This window comes from Parambassis ranga, chromosome 1 (assembly GCF_900634625.1).
Source record: "Parambassis ranga chromosome 1, fParRan2.1, whole genome shotgun sequence".
Classification (NCBI taxonomy): Eukaryota; Metazoa; Chordata; class Actinopteri; family Ambassidae; genus Parambassis; species Parambassis ranga.
In genome coordinates this window covers 12,170,690-12,192,638 of record NC_041022.1, presented here as the reverse complement: position 1 = coordinate 12,192,638, position 21,949 = coordinate 12,170,690, and the positions used below count along the sequence as shown (strand labels likewise).

General features: G+C 41.9%; 1 protein-coding gene across 1 annotated transcript in view; it reads right to left on the bottom strand.

The window, feature by feature from the left end:
• ptprdb (protein tyrosine phosphatase receptor type Db) overlaps nucleotides 1-11,913 on the bottom strand; it is a 133,797-nt gene extending 121,884 nt beyond the window's left edge. Inside the window, exons 1-2 of the mRNA XM_028408344.1 lie at nucleotides 11,901-11,913; nucleotides 11,664-11,777 (exon numbers count right to left, since the gene is read on the bottom strand). The gene's annotated coding sequence lies outside the window, so the exon portion shown is untranslated. The remainder of the gene's footprint in view (nucleotides 1-11,663; nucleotides 11,778-11,900) is intronic.
• Between the last annotated feature and the right edge of the window lie 10,036 nt (nucleotides 11,914-21,949).

The following is a 21,949-nucleotide window of genomic DNA, read 5'->3' as shown; positions in this document are numbered from 1 at the left end:
GGATGAGCCATGTTTTAATGACATGAGGTGTCCAGATTGTGCCGACCGCACTGCCAGCAGTGCTGTTGCTGACAGACTAATATAATGTGAGCCCGACCACCAGCCATGGAGTGTATAAGATAATAACTGCATGCCGGTGTGATCACAGAGCTGCCTTTTAGTCACAAGTTGCACGCCACAAATGCAAACAATTAAATCTCCTGAATCTCTGCTTGTATTCTCTCCTCTTTAAGCCTTCTGCTGCAGATCACTGTGTTAATTCTACTGCTTACTTCACAAGCATCCAGGCAAAGAAGCAAATTATCTCTGATGTGAAGTGAAAATCCTTCCTCAAAATATGAAAACAATGACACCTTGTTGTGTCTGATGAGGCTTCAGTCCGGACTTCCTGGATTGTGTCATCTTCTCTCTGCTACCTGTAGCCACACACACACACACACACACTCTGATGCAGCTTCCTGTGTTGTTTTGATGCAGATCTATTTTTGGCCTTGCAGGGTGAAGAGCCATGTGCACTTTATCAGCAATGTGTTGATGAGACACCAAATATATTTTTGTGCACTTAAAAACATACAGGAAACAACTGAAAGCCTAATTACAGTGCAGTTCATTGATTTAATGGGGTTTTTGTACTTGACTGATTATTGACTCAATGTGGTGTGGGAGGAAGAGGGGAGTTTTCTCATGTAAACAATCTCCAGAAACCCTAATTATAAATAGGACCCTGCAGACTGGCAACTAATAAGTTCTCTACAAGGAATTAGTATGGAAATACAGTTAAATAATTCTTGATTCACTCTTCACTTGTTTCTTAATTAACTAATCATTAGCTGCTCTACAAAAATGCTAATTAATAGTTAACTAGAATTTAGTTCCTTATTCAATTCTGATACCTGGTAACTATTGAAAATGTATTTTACAGTTAAGTGTTTTCATTTATTCTAATTTAGCTCTAGTAGTTCAAATTGACCAAATGATGGTTCTGTGCAGCTGCTTTGCACTGCAGGCTGCCAGCCTGGTCTTTGAAGATGCATGTGTACGTTTTTCTCCTGGGGGCCATTAAAGTGTGTGAATAGTCTATTAGTGGGTTAAACACACTCGCAGTGACCCTTTAGCTGCATCTTTCGCCCCCTCACAAGTGCCTGGAGCTGGTTTAAAATAAGAATTTGAGATCAGCAAATCTTCATGTTTGTCAAGGAACACAAATTGGTTCCTGGTCAGTGTGTGATACCTGCAGCCAATGAATACCTTTTTGTCGAACCGTGAGTGTTTGTGTTAGTGTTTAAATGGCACTGAGAAAAAGAAAGAGAAGTAAGAGTAAAACTGACTTCAGGTATATCTGAGAGACTATCTGTCAAACTGTATTCAGAGACTATTTTAAAAAACATAGTGTAGCCTCTCATTCTGTTTTATACTCTGTTCACATTTTTCTTATTCTATCTCATTCTATGTTCCCCTGCATAATCTTCTCCGACTCATCCCTTTCTTTGCCGTCATCCTCTGATTCTATTTCCCTCCCCTCTCGGCCTTCTTCATCTCCCTGTGTACTGCTCTATCTTCCATCTGCTCCCCCCCACCTCTCTTTCTCACATACACACACACACACACCCTTCATCGCTTTCTTTTCGTCTCGACACCTGACAGAGACGGGATCCAGCAGTAAATCTCCTAAAGCACAGTCATCCACCATCGTTCACACCACAAAGCTAGGGAGGGAGAGAGAGGGGGAGCAAAGAAAGAGATAGTAGGGGGGAGACATCGAATGTTAGTTTGTTGAGAAGGAGAACAAAAGATACAAGATAACAAAAAGACAAACAGACACAAAATGGCTCGAGACGCAGGCGGTAGTAAGGAGGGTGCAGACGCTGATGGAGGTGCTGAAAGAGTGATGGAAGGGAAAAGACAGTGAGGGAGGGACATAAAGATACACGCTTTCATATAACTCACACACTGAGCAGACAGTAGTCCACCCATGCACACGCACACACACATTGTAGTGAATGAGCAGCATGATTAAAATCTCCCTTGGGCCAGGAGACATCCTTCCTGGGCTAAGCCACTTGGACAGAAAACCTTAACTTCTGGAGGACCAGCACTCAGCTGTTGACGCCTCGCTTTAAATGTGTGTGCATAAACTAGGTGTCTATGTGTGAGGCGATGTAGCAGTATATTTCTTTTTGTGTATTTTCAAATTTTGTTTATGTGCGCAAATCTGTCCTTGTGCATGAGTATATTACACTTGCTTTTTTTTTGTATCTGTGGACTCAGATTGTGTTTCTGTGTATGTGGGGGTGTGTGTGTGTGTGTGTGTGAGTGTGTGACAGCGGGCTGAGCAGAGTGTCCATTGCCGGTGGTTTATGGCTGCTGAGGTCTGATTACATTGGTGTGACTGGAGGGGTGAGCAGACTGGTGGTTCTATCTGTCTTCTGTGTGGCTGACTGAACAGACACACAGCGAATGGAGACGAGTCAGCCAGAGACACTTGGCCTGCCTCCCAGAGATCTCACAGCGATGCAGCCACATAATGGATTCATACAGGAAAACACATCTGATTCATACTTGATTTGTGGGTTCCATGTCTGTCATTGAATCTGATTATTATTGAAGTTGAAAGTGTTGAACACTGGTGGGCAGACAGCTGTGAAATCAAAGGATTTGTCGCTTACATGTGTAAATCCTTATTTTACCCCATTTATAATAACTGTCTCCACTTGAATGCTTTTCATTTATGAAGTAATGAATGTGTCCAGCGACCCCCAAAAATCACGTTAGGATCAAGGGGGAGAAAAGCCTTTTAAATAATAATAATAATTCATTATTCTGCACTTACCTGACTGTGTTAGTGGGCTGCCAGCATTGCCAGTAGAGGATAACCCCTGATTTATGCTGCTGACCCCCAAGTACACGACCTGAATATATTTACTGCTGAATTCAATTTCATAAGTCAGTTTTATGGATGAACCCACAATATATATCTAACACATAAATGAAAGAGTAAAGAAATGCATTGATTGCCTTTCCTTCTTAATATAAGTGTTCTAAAAATTGTTCTATTCTATTCTATTCTATTCTATTCTATTCTATTCTATTCTATTCTATTCTCCATATTATACAAAAAAACAACAAAAATCTAACATGTACATCATCTCAGCCTGAGCAGGAGTCTTTCCTCTCACTCACAGCAGAGCAGTGGATGTCACACTGTGGTGCTTCAGTTCTTCATCTTACCTGTTTAAGTTTAGACATCAGTTGTGTGGGAACAACTAAAGCTGATCACTAAAAGCACAAAAGTCACGTGAATGCTGTTGCAGGCTATTTTAAAAGGCTCAAGACAAGTAGCCAGCAAGTCTGTCAATCAGTAACCAAGAAGTTAAGAACAGCAGTGGCTCAATCCATCAGGCCAAATGACTACTAAACAAACAAAAATATATTCAGGACAAATTTAATATAACATAGTTTAAACAGTTCCCTTCAGTGTCTCCATCCAGTGCTACACCTAACCACTAACCACAGAAAGTTCCTTTAATTAGTAAAAGTGATTATAAGATGCTGTTATCAATGTTACATGTTTATCAAAACATGTTCTACATAACTGGCTTATCAGCAAAAATATTACATGTCAGCATTCTATTCTATTCTATTCTATTCTATTCTATTCTATTCTATTCTATGCCTAATTAAGTCAATTCTCTGCTCCAATGAGTCTGATCTTTATATAGAGTGAAGCAGTGTTTTAAGGTGCTCTTGCCTAATGATAACCACAGCGGATTTATATAATACACAGAGGGATAAGGCAGAAGTAGTATGCTTTATCCTGTGTCTGCAAGTGTGCACTGGTATACAGATATACTGCCGAGAGAGAGAGACAGAAAGGAGGGAGAAAAGGAGAGAGGAGGAAGGGGAGAGGTGGACATGGAAGGGGGGTGGCTAGATGTTGTTACATTTATTGAGAAGCAGCTAAGGCCTGTGTGCTCTGGGAATTTGAAGAAGAGAGGGGAGAAAGGACAAAGATGGGGACCCGGTAGATGGGTGTGCATGAGAGCGATGCTGTGAAAGATGAGAAATGAGAAGGGGACAAAAATGACAATAAATAGACTAGAGACCCAGAACAACTGACAGGGAGGGGTTGAAAGATCGAAGAAAGACAGAAAGGTGGAAAAGATGGACAGTGATGTATAAGTGTGCAAGGCAGGTCAGCACAGGTTACTCCCAAGTGTGCATGCTGTATGGAATTAGAGAGAACAATGTGGCGTAAAGTGATGAGGGAGTCTCAGATGTCTGATGTTGTTTTTGTTCACGTTGACTCTATCGAGAGGAATCACCTTCTACCAGTCAATAGAGCGTGTATAAGAGTGAAAGAGAAAAATAATGGCAGCAAAAGGTAATGAGAAGGGAACGTTTGTGTGTGGCAATGCACACATACACGTGAGCGTGTATACCTGATTTTATGTGAATCCTAACTGTGGATAAAAACCAAGGTTTTAGGTTTTTAATCAGCCCCATCTGAACGCTGTGTGGGGACTCTGAGAAGCTTTCATGTAGAGTTTCTCTTTCTCACACACACGTACATAAAGCATCCCCTCATGCCTTCTGTTCTAAATTTACACCTAACATGAGAACAGGAGAATGGGGGAGGAGGCAAAGAGAAGCAAAGCAAGGTAAGGGAGCGAAGAAACAGAGGCGAGGAAGAGAGGTGGAGGACAGAAGGAAGACAGTAGGTGAGGGAAAAGGACAAGAGTGGAGGGGAAGTGCACAGCAGAGGTAAAAGAGAGAAAGTAGGAAAAAGCAAATCTAAAAGGAGAGCAGAAAAAAGGAAGGGAGAGGAGACAAATTTGATTTAGACAGCAGGCGAGAGACACGGAGATACGGGGGGATGGAGAGAGTTAGATAGACTGGGAGAGAGAGAGGAAGGCAGAAGGACAGCGGTATATTAGTCAAGGTGTCCAGTCTATGTATTGCCTGCTGTGCAATACCACCCCTCTGATTTACTCTGCCGAGTGACTGATGAGAGGGAGGAAGAGAAGGAGGGATGCAGAGATGAAGGGATGAGAGGAGGGAGGTCTCGCAACGAGCGTTTAGGCCAAATTAACGGCACCTCATAAATTAGACTAACAGCCAAACTGGAGGGGCTGGTGTGGGGATGGTGTGTGTGTGTGTGTGTGTGTGTGTGTGCACGCGCACACAAGTGTGTTTCTGTGTATACAAGTAACTATGCTTTGTGCATATATGTGAATGATGACATGCCAAGAAGGGACAATTTCAACCAGTGCAAACAGATTACTCTCTGATAAAGTAGTGATATCCAACCGTTCACTCATACAAACACAATCTTTCCTTGATTACTGCACACTCTGAAGTGTTTCTCCTTCATGATGCGCTCCTACACGGAAACAGCAGGAAGATTGCACACATCAAGGATGCCAACCTTTTCACTCAGGAGATATTGTCACTTTAACATCCTCGTGTAAAAAAAAAAGCTCCATATATTCTGCCAAATATTTGTGAACAACTCTTCACCTGGCAACAAAAGCCTTGCTATCCATATTTGGGGAAAATTATATGTTGAAAAAACTATAAAGCTGACCTGAGACCTGGCATGTTAGAGACTCAAGTAGTCTCAGTCCCAAGGACACCATACTCTAATGCTGCTTTGCCTTGGAATCAAGCACCATTTTTATAGTGACACAGAATAACTTAAACTTACACCACCAAGTGGTAAATAAAGCATCAAACTTTTAGTTCACCCACGTGTAGTGTCAAGGCTAAAATTGGCTAAAAGTTGTTTTCTGTTGCGCTTTAAGAACCAGACAAGTCAAACAGAAAAAGCAGGAAACCGCATGGAACCCCAGGCTTTTGGGCCCCCACAAAGAGCTGACAAACTTTACTCCACAGAAATGTGCTAACCACAGTAATAGCAACCACCTCCTCCTGAAACAACCAAAAAATGATTTGCAATGACATCTCAGCAGGAAAAAAAAACTCCTGATAAAAAGGCCCCCAAGTCTGTGGATACCTGGTGAGGCTGCTGCTGCATGTCTGTGTGTGAGCGAGTCACTCACTGGCTGCAGCTCATTCTAAACTCCAATTGTGCACAAACCATCAGCTGTCTCATTATATTAGGTCACAAAGCAAGCAACACACACTAGCAGAGTTAGGTGGTCATTTTGCTAACAGCCAACTTGCGAACATAGTATGTGGTCAAGCAGGCCTTTACTTCAAAGAGTCTTCAAAGTTTTTCACTCCTGGTTTAGGTTAAGCATTAAAAACTAGAGGTTAAGGTTAGGGGTTAAAAAACATGGTGGGATGTGCTGCTTGTCAGCTGCATTGTGAAAAGAGATGATCCCGTGCTGCTGGGCTCACCAGGTAAATATGTGCAGGTCCATGTGGGTGAAAATGACTTCCTATAAACGCTATTATTAAATTAATTTGATTTAATCTTGAGAAAATTGGTTTATATTTTACTTGGTTGAATGAATGTTTTCAGGCAACCAAGATTTTTTTGGCTGACTGGAGCCATAATAAACACATTTTGTAGGTGACAGGGTTACTGTATGGACATCTTCAGCTTACAGGAGGCTCGCTACAATTTTTATTCCCCTTTAGATAATGAATGTTTTCTGTTAGCGTTCAAGCAGCCCATAGCATAAATCCTCGCTCGTATACCATATTTATGTTGCTCCCTTTACATTATAAAGAAATGTTAACTCTGTCAGAAGTGCAAGCACTTGCCAATCGCTGTGTGATTACAGCACTGCTTGACTGAGTGAAATACTAATACAAACACACACACATGTACACATACTATATGTGCACGCACACAACCCCACCCACACACCAATCTTGGCAGTGTGGAGTTGATGCTCAGAGTGATTAAAGTGGCATGCGTCTGAGTGTGTCACCTGGGTGCTGCTGTATCTTAAATCAGGACAGTGGGGCTCAGATTGGGTATTGACTGGCCCGCAGAAGTCTCCATCCATCACGCTGAGAAACGATAGCACGGAGGCCGCCCTGATGTAGCCATATACCACTGATGTTGCTCACTGGCTGGCTGAGGTGACGTAAGGTTAGGGTTATGGCACGATCCCTTTACTTCTACAGCACGGCAAGCAGGACACAGAGAGGCTCATCTCACCGGCAGATGTGGACTGACAGGTAACTCGTCCGCCGTCAAGATATGGATAAACACACATTCACAAGCCAGCACAAAGGCAAGTGCAACTGTGACAAACACAGACTGACAAAACACATATGCTCAGACATGCTGCACTTATCATAAGAGATAAGGCTTCATTTTCTGTCTCTGTCCTGTTGTCTCTCACTCTCAGTGACACCACACAGACAGCCCGCACACACCCAGAGATGTACCGCTCCGTCTTAAGGGCCTGAGCAGCATCTTTTGACTGTGTGCCTAATGATAATAAATGAGCCATCATGGGTGGGGAGGGAGGCACTAAGTCATCCCCTTCATCGACAGAAAAGAAGACTGGGAGCCCCAAGGTCACCCCACTGTCAGCATCATTCTCCCTAATGACTCCTCTCGTTCGCTCACCTGCACACATGCATGTGCACATACATACGCACACTGTCACAGAGTGCAAAATGCCATGTTCACACTCATGTGCTGCTGACACACACACAAAGATACAGACCACAGGGCAACCTGCAACCAGATACTGTAAATGTGTCTTTTAGAATACAGTCATAAGTTTTCCACATTTCATTTTAGTGGCTGTGATCCTGTATCAGTATTTGCTATGTCATAATACCAGAAATCCTATAGCACACACACACACATATATATACTCAGCAAATTCCAATCTGCCTGCCTCATGTATATTTTCATCATATTTTTTGCATATTTGTTTTGCTTGAGACATAATTGCCTGTGTATTTTTGTCCACTTCAGTCTGTCTCTCCTGCTCAGCATCCTCAAGCTGCCACCAGAAAAAGATAATTATGAAGGAAACACACTGCATGCACACCGCTATATGTTGACTGGCTGACACAGTAATGTTGAAGGCCCACTAATGTTACATTATGAGCAGCAGGCAGATAGGTATGACAGCCTTATAAAAATTATTCCTTTGCTGATTAGCCTAGAATGAGCTAGCTGTGAATGTTCTGTGTGGAGCTGTGTGATAGATCACTGCTTTGAAATAGTTTCGCCTAATCCAAAGAGATTCAGAAGCTGTTTGAGTTTCATAATAGAAAAGAAAAGTTTTGTTAATCATCTAGAGATAAATCTTCATCATAGGAATTCCCAGGATCAACTACGTATTTTTCTAAATAACATTTTCCCAGGTAAACTCACTATTATTATTTGTGAATGGCATGTTGGCCTTTAACTGTCAGCTAAAGAAGACGCTGAATGAGACATACTGTACTCTCCAATTTTCTGCTAGTACCCCTGCCCCGTGCACTGTGTACAAAATATTACCAGCCAGCTTTTTTTCTTTTGGCAACCAAAGAGACCAGCACCATATCAGATCAGAAAAGAGGAAGACAAGTATTGCATAACTGAACCATGTCTTTATAACCCTCCTGACCCTCCTGACTTCCGTCCCTCTCCCTAATGAGCTGCCATGAACGGTCATCTCTTTTAAAGGCACAGATCAGAATTCAAATCACTCGGGAGTGGGGAGTGGAGGGGGGGGTAAAGTAAATTCCTATAGCCACAAACCTGTGAATATTAATAATACTGTACTAAAAATGTACGTTTGTGGGAGAGAAGAGGCATCAGAAGACACGAACAGGAAGGTAGCGCCTTCACTTTTAACTGTGGGAATTCTTTTCTCTCTCTCACACACACACACACACATGCACGCATACATGCATGGGCATACACACACACACACACATACGTTGCAAGTTTAGACTGGAGCTGTAGAGCTGTAGAAAGCTAATTTGCACCACATTGAAATGCATCTCAATTAAAGAGAAACACATCGAGGTGCCAGGGGAGGAGAGAGGAGAGAGATGTGAGAGAACGGGGAGGGAGGAACGGGGTGTGAAACAGATAGTGTGTGAGAGTATGAGAGTAATAGGAGGGTGGGGGAGGAGGGAGGAGGGAGGGAGGGTGAGCTCAACTGTATTTGGCAAGATGAGAAAGAGAGGGAGAGAGAGTGTTTTCATCTCCCTCTCTTGGAAAAACATCTCATTTTGGGATAAATCAGATTTAGAAAGGGTGTTAGGAGGTTGAGGCGCAGCTAAAATCCAAACTAACTTCAACCTCGTTATCACCACCTCTTTGGTTTGGTGCCAACACACCAGGGCTGTCCCTGCTAAAACTGTGTGTGTCTCTGTGTGTGTGTATTTGTGTTTGTTCTCATTTTTAAGCCCAAGGCCATGCACTGTTTGACGGAATGGGTGGATAAGTACAAGACACAAAGAGGTGACTGCAAGCCTGCATCATTGACTATTTTAAGATGTGTTAAATGCTTCATTTGTCATATGTTAAAAATTAGATTGTGTGCGTAAGTATGAACGTGCTGTTATGTGTGATTTAGTGAGTGTGCATCTCAGAGAACAAACAACAACCGGAGGAAAAGAAAAAAAAACACACAACACAATCTGTCACATGGAAAAACCAGGATTTGTTTTGTATGCCGCTGCCATTTTGCATGGATTGTCATGTTCATAAGACTGTCACGGTGCTGCCAACCCACCATCTTAATAACAACACCAAATACAAGTAGAGCCATTTTTATGCTTCTTAAAAAAGCCCTTTAACCTGGTGTCAATTAGCTTTTATAATGAAACGTATTAGGGGAAATTACCTCATTTTAATCTCATTCTAGCATAAGATGCAGTGTCTTACTCCTGACTGCAGCACCGTGGCACGATTATTACAATGATGTAATCCAGCTACTTTATTACCAGTATCACTTATAATCAGAAGATCAGTATAATAACCATCATTAAGTAGAGCCACAATAACACTGTCATCATCATCATCCTGACTGCCATCAGCAAGACCATATCAGCTCATCATGGGAGAATACATTTCATTTTCACCTGACAAAAAAAATAAAATAAAATAAAATATGGAGGTTACAGAGGCTAAATGATTGGTTTGTTTCATGGAGGGTTCAAACATCTGCGTGAGTCCCAAACTGAAACTCATTTAAAAACAGAATGCAGGAGGTAAATGGAGGAGGGATGACACAGGACACTTTCCATCAAAATGCATTTTTTTTTGGAAAACATTACTTTTAAAAGACAAAAAAATGATACACACATATATATAAACTCATCATCTGCTGTCCAGAACTTTCTTCTGAGTTATAAGCTGCCTTCATATGTATCTAACTCTTTAGTCTTGTTCTGTCAATCCTCTTAGCCCCCCACATTTATGCTTGCACACAGAATACCTTAAACTAAAATAAGCAGTGGCCTTCTTTCATATAAAACCTCATGCCGGTGACAAGCATGTCACAGCCACACGAACCTATTATGTATCAGTGAAGACCCTGACAGCAAAATATATAAATATAAAAGCTAAAAGAAAAACTGCTTACATGGGTTTTTCCTTTTCCTCCAATACTTTGAGTTAGCATAATCTCTCTCTCTTCCTCTCTCTCTCTCTCTCTGGTCCTTCTTTTTGCACACTTATTCTTTCTTTGCACACACATGACTGAGCAGAGTAGAGACACACACACACACACACACACTCCTGGGTAAATGCTTCACAATGATGCCCCCTTACTGTAAAACACATCTGCAAACTACCCAGACAACCTCCACAGGCACTTCGTCTTGTCCTCTGTGTCTTTACGGCATCTCAATCTGCCCTTTGATGACACCGCTTATGAGCGTTTAAAGCGGCCCTCTGTTGTGCATGGCCTGACAGATCGAGTTATCATTACATTAAGTAGGGACTCTCTATTAGTGCAAATGGTGGCACATAACCAGATAATCGGCTGTGGACAGCAAGTGTGGCTATGTGGGAGGTGAGATGCTAACGGATGGTGTGTGGGAGAGTAATGTTTTATGTTGGAGGAAGTGTGATATCACCATTATAGACAAGCTTAATTGATAAACAGGACAATAAAAGTAGCAAATGGCCCCATAGATCTGTGCCTACAGCACAGCCAGCAGCCCTGTAGGATGTCACTATATATAATGGGGTAGTGGTGGCATTGACAATAACAGCATATTAGGTAGAGACTTTAGAACAGCATCAGATAATGTCATGGTTGTACAGGGATGAAAGACTAATAAAACCCCCTCTCATAAAAAGGAGGGAAAGCAGCGCTTCCCTCAGGGATTCCTCAAATGTTTCTTTCTTCTCACACTCCTCACCTAATCGCTCCCTCACTCCCTCACCCGGCCGGCTTTATTTTACTCTCTCCATCCTCCGTGATAGGAATACTGACAATACTGTTAATTGTCACAAATGGTTACGTTTTATTGGCATCAATAAAGAGCGAGAACTTCATTGCCACAGGGTGGAGAGGAGCGGGGGGAGATGCGCTACCATGCGCGTTCTCTGCCTCTGGCACGTGAAAACAGTTCACTTCTTGTTTTGTGGTGATCGTTTAAAAGAAGTAGCCGGACTGTTTACACATATACACAGCGCAACAATTAAGAAGCAGCACTATAAAAAAATCTTAAAAAACGATTTAAATGAAGCAGCATTTCCAGCCAAGTATAAGTGTGCTCACCACAGTATCCGGATCAGCGCTCGGTGTACGGAGAATCCCGAGGAGTTTTCCAGTGTCTTTCTTCACCCCAAGTTGAAGGCAGCGATCAGACGCGGTCCCACAGTCCCGACTCAACTGCAAAGACAGCGGGAGAGGGAGAGAGAAAGAGAGAGAGGGGGGGAGAAAGCGAGAGAGAGAGAGACAGAAAAGGTAAGACCACGTTGAGAGAAAGCACGCCAGCCTCACAGACTCACACACCATCCCGGGCGGCAATCGAGGTCAATCTCACCCCCCTTCTCCACACACCCAAAAAGTACATCAGTAATTACACACGTAAAGCTCACTAATCCGGGTCCGTACCTCTGAACGTAACGGGATGCCCACCAGAGAGTAAAAAGAGACAAAAAAGGACCGGACAAGGCAGCGGCTGTCAGATTTGACTTCAAACTGATGCTGACGATGCGCATCGAGATAAGCTCCGGAGGAGAGAGAGAGAGAGAGAGAGAGCGAGGAAGAGAGAGAGAGAGCAGTGGTGAGAGACGAATCCAGTGAATTGAATTTAAAAATTCGCCACTGAAAAGTTATTCAAGTAGGTCAAAATGTGAACACAGACTACAGAAAATACTATGTGAACTCATTACAGGTCTAGTGTATTAATTATTCCTGGTTTAGCCGAGGCTTGTTTAGGCTCACTGTAACAGCAGGCACGATGACATTCTGCAAATACAGTTATCCTTCTGTTTCCAAAGTTTGAATTACAAAATCAAAAGTTTATTTGGTTTTTACTGTGCATGATTTAATTCCGTCATCACCTGCTCATTCATTCCACAGAAAAATCTAATATTCCATAGAAAGTCTCAATTTCTCATTTTTTCCCTCTTTGTTATTGACCAACACATATAGTCCCATGAATTTTATGATTTCATGAAATTATAATTTATTTCATTGTAGAGCAGAGTAGCCTTCACAAACACCTAAAAAATGATACATCATATGGAGTAAGCTGAGGAGAAAGAGAGCAACAGTGTCACAGGGTATAGTTTATGGGACTCACTATTGTTTACGCTAGAAGAGACAAGCTGTGTCAACATCTACAGTTGAAGGTGGATTATCACCTCGGGTGCACATTTTCTGTGGGGGGGAACCCTGCATGTGCGAAGACAATATCCAAAGTACACAAACTTAAAATGACACACAGAGCAACAACAACCAGTTCTGCATTTACAATGGTCAGATAGATAGATAGAGACTTTAGTCACCCCAAGGGAGACATTCAGGTCTCCAGTAGAGCAGCAGTTTAACAGACAACAGAGCATACAAGTGTATATATATATATATATATATATATATATACGGTGGACACACCGTTGTGTGTATATATACACACAACGGTGTGTCCATCAGCCAAAAAAAGTCCATCAGCCACAGTCTAGCTGAAGTCCTCACAGGTAGGAGTTGAAGAGCTGTTACAGCCTGAGGAGCAGGACAGACACAACAGCTTTGTTCCCTCCTTTAAAGTGTGTCTTGTATTTGAGGACCAGTCCAGTTTGTTGTCCAGCTCCAGAACCGGGTATTTGTATGTTTGGACCATGTCCACACAGATGCCTTTAATGGACACAGGAAGTTCATCACAGGGCCTTGAGACTGATTAGCAGGTGAACAGTCAGCTGGTGTGTTGGAGGTGTGAGTATCCAAACTGTGATAGTAGACAAGCATCTTTCCATGTATGCAGTGATTAGTAGACTCTAGAACTCGTCAAAGTTACTGTTGCATACGTTGCTGCTGAGATTACACTGGTTATGACAGAACAGTGTCAAAAGTGGTCAGACGCCGCTGCCTGCTCTCAAACAAACTCGTCTATTTGTTAGCATCAGAGATGGACTCTGTAGCAAAAAAAAGAAGCAGCTTTGCCTGATGACTCACATTTTCTTTTCCATCATGTTGGCAGCCAGGTGTCATTTACCTGGGGTCGACGGGCGCACTATAGGAAAAAGATGAGCCTGCTAACAGGTCTGTGTTATGCTTTGACTGATCAATAGAGTTCAATGGAACCATCAGGGAAAATATATGTTTTTCCTGTCACCCTCATCAAACCACACAGGTGACATCTTGTATACCCCTTTCAGCCCAAAAGCCATTCGATCCATCAACAGCTATACCCTCCTTATCCCATGGATGCAATCTGGAGCCAGTCCTAGCTGGCACTGGGTCCCCAAGCCCATCACAAAAAGAAACAACCATTTATGCTTAAAAGAACACCTACAGCCAATTTGACAATCACCTATTAACATAACATGCATGTCTTTGGACTGTGGGAGTCAGAGGAGAAGAAAACACACATGCATGGGAGGGTTTGAACTAAACACCGTCTTCTCGTGAGGCAACAACACCGATCATTGCGCTGCCATCCCACCCCCATAGACTGGATGCCAGATCTCAACTGTACAGAATCACTACAGAAACATAATGATAGCAAGAGGTAAAAGCTACAAAAAATATGTGTAGGTGGAATATTTCATTTTCTTTTTTGGTCTGAGGCAACTGTGCTAACAAGTGTAGTAGTTTTTTTTTATTATTTGACTTTTGTATTGTACTTCAGATCAAACCATGCTGCTGGCAGAGGGGCTGTGTCTTATCTCCTGCATATTCTTTTTTGTATTAACCACAGGATCTTGGTGGCAGCTGCTACTCGTATAGGGCGGCAGAAGTAAAGAGGAGGAAAGAGAGAAAATGAACGCAGCAAGTAGGGAAAAAGGTCAAAGGTCAGGGTGTGATCCAGGATCGCCTCTATTCTACCTTTCCTGTCCGCAGAGGGAATGGGAGAAGAGAAATAAGGAGGACAATTCTAAGTGCTGAATCTTTTCTTTTCATATCTCATTCCTGAGTCACCACTTCATCTGTCCACCTACCCCTGTAGCTCTCTTTTCCTGTCTCTCTCTCTCTCTCTCTCTCTCTGGTTGAGTCCCCTCTGTCTCTCTACCACTCTCTCTCTCTCGCCCCTTCCTTCATTGCTTTCTCGCTCTCATTCTCTCTTACAAGGAGCATCTCTTGTTTGTTCATGCACCCAAATGTCTGCAACATCCTGCTCTCTATTTACAGACCATGTGGGATGAAAAGTGTGTGTATTTGTGTGTGCATGTGTGCGTGTCAGCTTTGTACTTGTGGAACTCTGTGTATCTGTATATGCATGTGGGTCCTTTTTTTGGTGATATGTCCAATATTTGCTTTAATGTTGAAGTATTGATCCAAACGTATGCACGCTTCTCTCTTATTCCGCGGAGTCTACTAGCCAAACTAACACAGACAACAGTTGTTGAAATATATTTCACTACATGTCAATCGAACAGTCGGATAATTGGATAATCAATCAAATCATTTCACCTTGAAAGGGCAGACAATGGAAGTCATATAGCACGGCAGAAGTGCACGTTATAAAGTCTTTACTTTCTGCAGTTTAAATTTCCTTCTTCGCCTTGTGAAGGCTGTGTAGGCTTCAGAGCGGTTTATTTAAGACACCCTGGGACTCAACTCTTGGGTAGATTTAGGTCTAAACCTGAATTTCAAGGTGATAAATCCAATTGCTATGCACCCGCTGTTATATCTGTATCCATCTGTCCGTCTTTATTCTCTTTCATTATCATCCCCAAATAATAATAAGAAGTAATTCTGCGTCTGTATTTCAGGCTCACCAGCAGAAGACCTTGGAGATTTGGTAGAATATAGAGTGATTTTTTGTGAATTCAGCATACCTTATAAAACCTTTCCCCCCTGATAATTGTGGACTAGTCCTTTCCTATAAAAGCACTTTTAGGGTCAAAGTACTAATATTCTGTACTATGCGGCTGAAAAAGGCTCATTGGGAAAGCTATTAAAGCTGTATAGAGGCAAACTATTCGTCCCTCTGTCTTAATTATCCATCCCTTGGGCTGTCATCATTAAGGCAACCCAGACACTGGGACATATTTGGCATTATATTTTTAATGCTACAACAACCGGCTCAGCAAAAAAAAAAAAAAAAAACCACCACAGATTATTCACAGTGTGTATCTTGGCTCTCTTCCATATACTGTGACACATTATTATACTTTATTCTCCTCCTCCTTTCCTCATCTCCTCCTCTTTCTATCTCTTCTACCATCCCTCACTCCCTTACCCTCCCACCCTTACCCCATCTCTCCCTCAGAAGCTTTTCTTGTCCCCTCTCTGGACACACAAAAAAAGGAAAGAACAAAGCACCGTCATACATGTTCTGTCAATTCGCTTACAAGGTCTCTATTGCTTGTATGTGCGCTGTGCAAGCGGGGCTGACGGTGCATTGTATGTGTGCCAGTTGTTTGTGTGCCTCCGTGTGCAGCAGGAAATTCAAAAACTAGGCCATATCGACCACCCAGGGGTTTGAAAGCTCAGGGGGTACCAAAGCAACATGGTTTAAATAAGGAAAAAAACCTTTCAAACGCCATAAAGTGGGGGGAAAAAAGACAAAGACGCATGTGCACATTGTCACGCACACAAGTAGACGTACATACACGCACACACATACACACACAGACAGGAACCCCTCCCAACTGATAAAGCCCTGGCTCATGTTGTGTTCAAAGAGTAACATCAAACACTTAATCACGCACATATCTGAGTAAACCTTATCCAGCTTGATAAACATCCATATTTCATTTATATGTTCCTTCAGCTTGTGCTGGTGGCCTGCCATTTTCCCATAGATTAGGGCTGCCCCTGTTGACAGCCCCTGAGCAATGAGCTGCAGACCTTGTCACTATTGATCCAGTCCAGAGTATAATGGATATGAATGGGATCAGCTCTGATCGGGTTTTAAATTTCATCTCAGAGGTGCTAGTCTAACCCAGCCTTTGGTCAGATGGGTTAGAGCAAAACGTTAACTGTAGGCCTTTAACCAAGACAATTAAGGCAACTGTATAGTATAGTTTTCATCAGTTCCTCAGAACAGACGATGAAAAAAAGAAACAAAACTATGAAAGCAGATAAGACGAGTACGCCATATTTAACTCTTTGTTAAACCTGACCTGAGTGAATGAGTCTTCACAGACATATAGATTGCAATACATGATTATACTAAAAAAAGTGTGTGTCAATACAGTTTTCAGCATTATTATTTCAGGGTGTTCAAGTGTTTCTCTTTTAAGATGACTGGGAATATCAATAATGCCATTAATATAAACCTATATCTTGTCCTGCCACTCCAGGTCACCATGTCCCAACTGCCCTCTCCATTTAGAAATTGATTATATCATTAGACTATTGACCTCATGACCTATAGGCTCTGACACAGCAGAAAACAGAGCAGTAATGTAACCTTAAACAATAAGGTCAAACCACACTGTCGGGTAATGAAGATTAAACTACATATTTATGGTGCTGTATTCTTTAGCTTACACTGTGTCATCAAGGGTAGACTTCAGCATCATAGGCAAGATTTATGTGATTTAGGTTGTCTGTGTCATAGAATTGAATAGAATAGAAAATACCTCATTCATCCCAAGCTGGGAAATTTCGCAATCATACACTGTAATATCTTTATATATGGTCATTGCACTGCAATTTGAATAAAGTTGATACAAACAAACGTACTCTAAGTGAATAAACGTGGCACAGGAAAATATGAATAAGAGAGAGTTTTTGCACTGCAATTAAAAAGCTGATCTAGCTAAATGTAAACTAATTTTGACAGCTGCAAAGTTGGCAAAGCACCAGCTAGAAGTAAAAACCTTTTTATGATAAAGATTGCGCCGCAAAGATGGCAATCCATGAGCCTAAGAAGTACACTTAAGTTTACATTTTTTGAAGGACATCATCTCGATATTCATTCAGATTAAGGTCTGGATTAAGGTCATGACGCCAGGGTTAGGAAGAAACCTAGCATGTTTTTGTCACACTTTTGACTCATCATAGAGGACATTGCACACTGTATAGCAGCTGATTATTGTTAATCAGCTGCTTTTTAGTGGCAGACAATGTGACTCACAGCAGGACCAGAGCAGGTGGAATTAATAACAATAATGCTGACTCAGTTCCTGTCCTGTGTCCCAGTAAGGAAGACAGCAGGCATGAATGCAGGACTGTCCCTGTAAATGGAATGCAAGCACCATTAATACACCTGCTCTGACATGTCAAAATGTCTGCTGTGAAAAAGATCTATCGTGCACGCTGGCCCAGTATTACTCTGTCATGACTTACAGGGATGCTTTAATGTAAGAATGAGATATAATTGAGCTCCCGCTAATGGTTCTCTAGCCAGTGTGAAAGTCTGGTCATGGTTTTAAGTGCTTTCAGTGACTTATTTACTCTCCCAGCAAATGCAGTTCATGCAAGCAGGTCAGGCTTATAAAGCTTAGTTTATAAAGCTTGAATTTTAAGTAGCCATTGATTTAACAGCGGTGTTAATAAGCCGCTACACTTGCAAACCCCTGCTGATGTATTATTTTATGCAAAGAGCCAAAGAGAATATTACTGATTGCAGCGCAGGAAAAAGTGTACGATAAGAAACATTTTTCTTTTCTAAAAATATCCAGACTTTATTCAAACAAAGGTTTCATGAAGGTCAGACTCTGCTGTTGGTAGATGTCCATGACGACCAGACCAAGGTGCATGTTCGGCCAAACGTCAGCGTCTTGTATTCCCTTCCCAATACTACCCTCCACCCAGTTTGAGCACTAAACCTGTTGGAGGCAAAAGTATCAATGCTTTAGATCATTATCTTGTTAATGACAGCTGTATGACGGGTTCTTCTGTATGTAGGTCAGTGGTTGTATTAAATTAAGGCTTGAAGTTATGCATAAGTAATGGAATAGCATTGGAGCGATAGGTGGGTGCCGTCTCACAATGTTCTGTCCACCTGAGCTTCACTTCACCCATATTAAACCTAAGGTTAGGCCAGACAGCTGTCAAATCTACAGACATGCATATTTAGTTAAAAATAGTATTTCTACTAGCACAGTATATTGGCAAAATTTAGAATGAATCTAGTGTCTCTGTTTCAAACACTGCTATTTGTTTTGTTGCACATTGGGTCATTTTGAGTTTAAAGCGTTAAAAGTAATTTTCCCTGCTTCATGTGCTCTGGGGCCAGTACCATAGTCAAACCTGCACACCTGCCATGTTATCAAAACAGAGTGAATATTTGCAACGTTCTGAGATGGATGTGCAGATGAGGCTCACCCACCCCTGCAAAATTATGAAAATGCTACCAAACTTTTCTGCTACTGTATAAACAGCAGACGGTTCAAACCCAGAGAGAGTTTTGTTCAAAAAAACAGAATCACAGACCAACACATAAACACAGGAAGGGCATAAAGAAAAGTGCAGGAGATGGAGCAGCTGAGCACTTTGGAGCTTGTCTCTGTGGCTTAAGATGTTGTGCATTAATTCTCTTAGGGCCTTGAGGTCCCAGTTTCCCATGTTAATTGATATCCCCATTAGAGAGATAAGTAGGCTTTGAGGAGAAAGTGAGCACCAGAGAGCAGTGAAGTTAGTGCAAGGTGTAGTCGAAAAAGAGCTAGAAGAGGAGAAGGAAGATGAGTAAGAGGATGACAGGATGGGTAGAGGAAGGATGAGAGGGCTTGGAAAACAATGCAGCAGCCAGCTCCGGGGAGGTGACCCTAAATGTTTTAAGGGATTGGTGTGCAAGTGTCTCTGTAAATGTCTGCATAAATAATCTATATTGTGTGTGTGTGTGATGAGAGGGGGACACAGAGACCACAGAGAGAGTGCTTATTGGCTGACAGAGCTGCTCTCACCTAGTTTGAAATGAGTCACAGTTCGCAGAGCTGTTAATTACGCCGACGGCTGAATCAAAACTCAGAGAAGGAGAGCAGCTGTCTGCGCATTTACATATCACACAGCCTACATGGAGAGGAAGGGAGGGAGGCATGAAAGACGGAGAGCAGAGAAAGGTAGAGAGAGAGAGAGAAACATAGGAAGATAGAAGGGGGAATTGATTCGGTGAAGGAAAAAAGAAAAGGCACTGAAAGCGATTCAAAGAGGAAATGAAAGGTAAAGAATGAGGGCAGGGGAAAGGTAGCTAGAGGGAGTGTTAGGTGTAAAGAAAGACTGACAGAACTGAAATGATTAGAGAAAAATGTAGTGACAATCACTTCATCTGCAGTACCAGTGGTGGGATTTTGTGTTTATTTTTGTGTCTGAGTGTTACCCTAAATCTCTTGTTTTTGCCTGATGAAGTCAGTAGAACCTTCTTTGTCCCTGCTCTTGTTAAAAACCCAAACATTTTGACAGTTAAAAAAAGTTTCTGCTTCACTAGCTGGCCCATAACATAGTTTGGAGTCTGGAACAAATATCTCATTGACGACATTTCATTTTTTTCTGCCACATTCCTAAAAGTGACAGCCTTAAGGCCAGCACTGACCAGGATAAGACTGGCTTTGATTTCAAAGTCACAAACAAGGCAAGCTATTAGCATACAGCTGCCAACAGGCTAGCCTGCAGCTGCACTTAAAGCCTTTAGTTCCCATCCAAAAATAAAGCAACACAAAACAAAGTGGCTGCTTCGCATTGGTTATAATACCAATACATTATTAGAAGTAGCTGGTTGTGATTTGAATGACCACCACTGATTTCTTTTTTTTTATTGTCAAAGTTATCAGATTGTTGTTTTATCATTACTAAGCATGGCCACATTTATACTGAAACCAGCTCATTTATTTTTTTTGTGTGGTTTCTGATACAGACAAGAATGTTGACGCATGATGTTACATAGATATTATTTGTGCAGCTGCCATTGTTTGTCCTTAAAATGGCTGCTATTTATAAAAGCCCACTTAGAGCTTTAAAGGAAATATGCCAGAAAAGTAAAAAAAAAAACAACAAGACAGAATGATGAAGAAGGCAAAGGACAAGTAAATCACACAGTGGTATTTAACTTGTTTTGAAGGAGAGCTGTGAGTCAGTGATGGCGGTTGTAATTTGCCACTGGGAACAAATTTAATTGAGGTGATTTCCAAACTCAAAATTAAAATGCTATCTCTGGGAACACTTTACAATCAAGTTTATCATCTGCTTTCACATAACAGGCTGGGTCACCGCTTTTTGGCCACGGTGTTCAGTGGGACGTGAGGGGAAGGCAGATGAGATTGTTGTGTCAATCACAAAGGCTTCGTTCATGACAAGCAGGTGGCTGTGGTGGAGGTGGTGGTGACGGAGGGGTGTGAGTAGGGTCTCAAGCGAACAGTCTCTCTCAGTCTTAGTCATCAGAAACAGCACTCAGCTGAGTTAGACAGAAAGAATAAGACTCCATGTCCAACAGACACAGATGGAATCATGTCAGACCCATGTCCACACATATAATCAGTATTTACACAGTATAATGTGTCATTGTACCACCATAGCATCAACTGTCACGTGACTTGTATATGTAGCCAGGTCAAAGAACAAGCTCTTTTAAAACAAAGCAGCTACTAATTTCTACAGTCTGGTGCTATTGCACCGGGTGTCGACTAGGTGTAGCTGTGTTTGTGTTATTATTACGCTTACCTGCGCCGATTGAGTCGCATGTGTGACGTCAGAAAAGCACGACGAAGAGGGATGTGTGTGTGTGGAGAGGCAGCTAGGCAATTGGTGGTTATCAGCCACGCTTGGGCTGTATGACTGATTTTAGTTTTAAGTGACTGACTGCGTTTGGTTTGTGCAGAGGGGAGACTGCTGTGCGGCGTGCCTTGGAGTTTGTTAGCTTCGGTCTGGATAAGGTTGTCCGTCTGTAAAGTGAGTTTAAGTTGATGGAAATATGTGTGACAAAATTGTACTGTATGCTTGGAATTGTCTTGAAATGTGTTACACTGTGGTGCACAGGTGTGTTGTTTTGGTTCAGTAGTGTTTATTTTATTGTATAGAGCTAGCCACTATTGTTTTTTATTTGTCATTGTCATTTATTTATATTATAAATAAAAGGCAACTTCAGCCAAATTACTGATGTGCTCTAGTTGAGGGGATTTGTCGGGAAATAGAACTCACATTAAGGGAACTGTCTGGGCTTTGTGTGTTTCAGTAGTTTTCACCTGGCCACATATATGTATTATGTATTATATATATATATATATATATTTCAGACTTTCTGGGTCTCTCTTCCCTGTTTTCTTAGATGTTTATTAGTGACTTCCCCCTTGCCCCTCTAACTACACTTTTTGGCGTTAGTATGTCAGGTAGAGTGCAGGATATGAGGTGCATGTTATTTTTTCACCTCCAGTTCGGAAATGTAATGTATTTTTAGAGAAAATAGGACACTGTCAAATCAAGAGGCTCTTTCAGGTTTGCTGGGTAATTTA